We start from the raw sequence: 4,949 nt of genomic DNA, 5'->3' as shown, positions 1-4,949 counted from the left end.
AGTAGCCAGCAGAAGTCATAGCAAGAACAATGGCATACCCTGTTACACACAGTTTGTGCTTTTCACACAACATAAAAAATGTAAAGTAGGATAAGGGTGCTGTGGTATAGCATAGAGACAGTAAAGGATGGAAAAAGGTTGGTCCATGCAGTTGTGCAACCCCAGCGCAACAGCACCTACTATACCATTAACATTGTAACTAGCAATAAATGGACAGGACACAGCAGGAAAGGCTGAGTTCCTCATCTGAAAAAAATGCCTTATCATTTTTTATGCTTTCCCCCTTCCCCTTGTGTATTTTATCATTGCTGGAGGTGGTAGCAGAGCAGATTCCCTGCACCCAATGTGACATGCTGTGAACTCCCACGGACAGCCTCATCACAGCCCAGAGGCTTAAATGTTTTAGTACATTTAAACTTAAAGGTTTAAGTACACAGTCCCTCTGAACATGGCCTTTTTACAGATAATTGGCATAATAGCATGACTGCCTTGGTACTTCCTGGCTGATCAATTGTGGTAGAGAATGCAAATTAAAGACAATGAAATTAAAGATAAAGAAACAGTTTTTATGTTTTTGTTTTGTTTTGTTTTTATAAGAAAAGGCCAGAGATTTAGAACAGTCAATAATTTAGAGGAAAAACAAAGAGACAAAAGCCTCAGAGACTCCATCTAGACACAGCAAAACATTACAACAGTAAGAATTCAAAGAATTCAGAAAGGCAGAAATTGCTAAAGACAGGTTAAAGTCTGGGAAAATCAGAACTTGAGGACTTGTTGTCCTTAAATTACAACTGGAAATCACAGCTGTCTCCAAAGCGTCAGCCATCTTGTTTCTGACCTCCTTCAGCATACTGCCTTCTCTTTCAGTGTCTTCTGAAATGCTCAGTACTTTTACCCATAGTGTTTATAACCTTCATCACCCTGGACTTCAGCATCCTCATCAAAGGCTGACTTTGGGAAGAGGAAAAAGATCATTCTGTGGTTGGAGCCCCAGTGAATCCAAACCACAGAATTGTCGTGTAACCTGACACAAATCTGCTGGAGGCAGAATCTAAATTTGCAATCTGCCCTAAGAAAAGGTTAGCATGCTTTCACTCTGGTCTACAAGAAAACCAGAAAAACTGTTCTTTCTCAAATATTTCTTCTTCCCAAGACTTCTGTGATGAATTTTGAATTACCTTTACCTCTTCTAGAGAGCATCTAATATCCTAGCTTGTACTTACCAACGGTCTGGATGACTCCCATTGTGCAAAGTGGCTATTGCAAGCTTATGTGCTCATACAAACACAGCATCTGTTCATTTTGCCTATATAAAAACCCACAGAGTTTTTAGCAACGGAGTTACTAAAACAGGATTAACCCAGAGTGTTAATCCCTTGTACAAATAAGTAAGAGAGAGGACAAACCACTTTTTAATGCATCAGTGCCTCTATTCCAACCTTATAAAATAATAATATTATCTAATACTTCCTAATCTCATAGAGAAACTGTGAGAATAAACTAATTTCTGGGCAATACTTAAAACTTGCCCTCTGTTTTTGCTTTAAAATGGCTCTAATTTTCTCATGCTAAATTGTCAAAGTCTAAGATTCCTACAATTATGCTGCAGCAGAAATGTAGGTGCATATAAGGTTGTACAGGTATTTAGACCCTATACAATTCAGATGGCAGGAAAAGGGCTTTTGCTTATCGTGGTACCTAACTGGCTTAAACATGCTTTAGTGTTGGCAAGTTCCCTCCCAGACATGAACTTAAAATATACCTGTTATTTTTTCCACGACCTCCATTTCACTCTATATCACTGCAGAAGATACTCCTGAATTTGAAAGATAATTTCCGTCCAAGTTTTCTGACATCAGTTTCTCATCTGTCATCAATGCTTGAGGTTACTATGTTCTCACCCTTTATATTTACAGCATGAAATTTCTATGGTTTAATTTCCACTGCATGAAATATAAATGCAGTAGCAAATAAGAAGTAATCTAAGGTCAACAGAGAAGCAGACACTGTAACAATATTTTTAAAACTGTATGAAACAAATGAAATGGAGCAGCTCACATAAACAGCATGTTTAGCTTATTTCAGTGGCCTTTCTTAATTAACCCTACAAGAAAAAGACAAGTGCATTATATAAATCACAGACTCAGCAGATCTAGGTCTCAGAACGTTCTAGAGACTCTCACTGTTTGCAGATGCACTGGAAAAAGTAGTAGTTGTGAAATTTCATCATCTTTTTGGCTGTAAGTATTTCCAAAAATCAGGGAAAATACTGCCTTGTGTTGAATATGGATATTCATGGATATGTAGTCCTATATAGTGAATTATCTCATCAAGCAATATTTGGATAAGCAAATTAAAAGCTGTCATTGAGAAACGTCATTCCTTTATACATGCAATATAAACAACACTGAATCTACTGCAGTGCAACAGATAGCATGGAAGGAAGAACTTCAGTGGAATGTAAGCTCAACATGTAAGAACCCTATTAATAAAAAGGACTTATTTTTTTTCCCTCACTTTTTTTTTCTCTTTACTTGCTCTTATTGCTCCTCCTACTTTTTAAGTAAATTTGAGCATCAGCAGAAAAATTACCCATAAGGATCAGAAGTGGCCACAGCAGATGCACAGCAATGCCAGCTGTAAGATCAAGGTCTGGATTCCAGGCAGTTCCTCACTTTTCAAACCATCTAACACTAGCAAGCAAGTACACAAAATATCAGGCACTGCAACGTGTTAATCTAGTCACTGCCATGACTTAATTGGCTCACAAAATTGCTTGAGGTTTTTGGGACTGTAATTAAGGCTTGGAGAATCTGCAAAAACAGCCTTTGGTGGTGGAGGGGTATGGTGTTTGGTTTTTTTTTTTTTAATTATTTTTAAGAAACCAAACCCTCTCTCAGCTAAAACTCATGGGCCTAATTAGAGATTAATTAAAGTTACTTGCTGCTGCTAGGTTGAATTACAGCTCAGTAGACATATTTTAAGTGGCAGGTATAAAGTTTACTCTTTTCTATCTCTCCCTTTTGCCTTTGCTTCCAACAACCAGAATTTCCCCAATCAGCAAATTCATTCAATGCAAATTAGAATAATTGCCCGGTTTTGCCCTCAGCCTCATAACTTGTAGATTCCCACTGTAATTTGGCGTAAGGAGACAGAATTCATTTTAAGAAAATAATAGTCTTCTCCAGCCACTTTTATAATGCTGTGGCTTGTAGTCCTGTTGTTGAATATAACGGTAGCTATACACTGGGAATATCCAGCTACATGTACAGAGCTAAAAATAGGGATGTGATTGCACCAAAACAAAAGGTAAATTACCTAATTAGGTCTACAAATCTGAGATAGGATCTTGTATGAAAAACATAGATAATAATTCATGTAGCAGCTATGGACAAGATGTAGAGGTCCACTTCCATTTAGATACCCAAACAGCCAAGAGATTTTCAGAAGTGCCTAGCCTGTAACAGAGCTCTGCATGAGCCATACTTAGAGGCACTGGCCTCATCTGCAAGCATTTAGTGTTTGCTTTGCAAGACACCCATGAGTAATGCAACAGTAGGTCAAACACATTCCTCAATAAGATTTAATAAAACACACACTGAGTGCTACACTTAACAGTTTATCAAAATTAGCAAATAATCAGCAACACTGCATTTAATTTTAGTTATCTATTTCTGTTGTTAATACTCTTCTAAACAACAGCAGCAGGCACAATTTCACTACTATACCATTCATTTTCATTAAGTTGGAGTGCCATCATACTCTTGTTACCTGCTTATTTGGGTTTACTATGACCAACAGAAAGTTCTATTGTTCTCGGTGGCTGTTGTTGGGAGGGGTTGTTTTGTTTTAATCAGACTGTTCTCAAATCCTGTTGTCACAGCAACAGTGGACATAAGTAGTTGACACATTTTTTTTTTCTTTCCAAACCTTCAGTGCTACTCAGATTGCAGACTGAATTTAATATTCCAATTTAATAGCCAGAATCCTAATTACAAGTTTTGCTAATAATGTGACATTACCCTTAGACATTCTAAAAAAATTCAGTAAATTATTTTCCTTCAGACAAGAGTAATGTTTTTTCCTTTACTTAAATATAAGTTACTTAAATATAGATTTTTCAGGCTGAAAATAAAATAAAACAAACCAAAATAAAATAAAATAAAGCTATTCTGAGTTTTACAGTGGCAGGGCTGGATTTTCAATATTATACAAGAAGGACATTCCTCTTTGTGTATTTTTTTTATTTTTTTTTTGTCATTTGTTGCTGTTGGAAGAAAAGCCCTTCAGTCTACCAGATTACCCACTGACTTTATAGATTCACTTTCTAAGCAGTGAATTCCTACATATTCACCTCAAAAACAAAGAAAAGTTAGTGCAGTGCTCTCCCTTAAAAAGAAGAGAGAAGTTTCAAGCGGGCCGGCCCACTTTATTATACCAACATACTTGGAATTAAAACATCTCTCTTAAAGGATTTCTGGCACTAGGTGGTAACAGCTCCACAGCATTCTAAAAGAATAACCAGGACACTGATGTACGGCACTGCCATAACTGATACAGATGGAGCACTCAGCATGACAGTCACAGCGTTCTTCTTAACATCCTAAGACTAGAAAGTAATATTAATTAAAAGGCCTCTTGTTTTACTTGTTTTTAACTTTTACAAAAAATATTTTTTCTGTAGTGAAAAATTGAATATATTTTGTTGAAATTCATCACTCCATAAAAGTAGTACAAATGTTGAATAGATTTGTTATTTGAATATGGATATATCACTGGTGTCACAAAGCACAATGTTACTTTTTCTGATCCTATCCTAAAGATCCTAGCCTTTAAGTTTGAAAGTTAGCCATCTCAAATGTAAGAAATTATTTATTATATTATTATAAAATAATAATTATTTATTTCTCAGGCAACTCTGAGAAATAAATTGAGAGACAATCATTTTA

Source organism: Netta rufina (genome assembly GCF_964035555.1).
Source record: "Netta rufina genome assembly, chromosome: 12".
Lineage (NCBI taxonomy): Eukaryota > Metazoa > Chordata > Aves > Anseriformes > Anatidae > Netta > Netta rufina.
Note: the sequence above shows the minus strand (reverse complement) of the source record.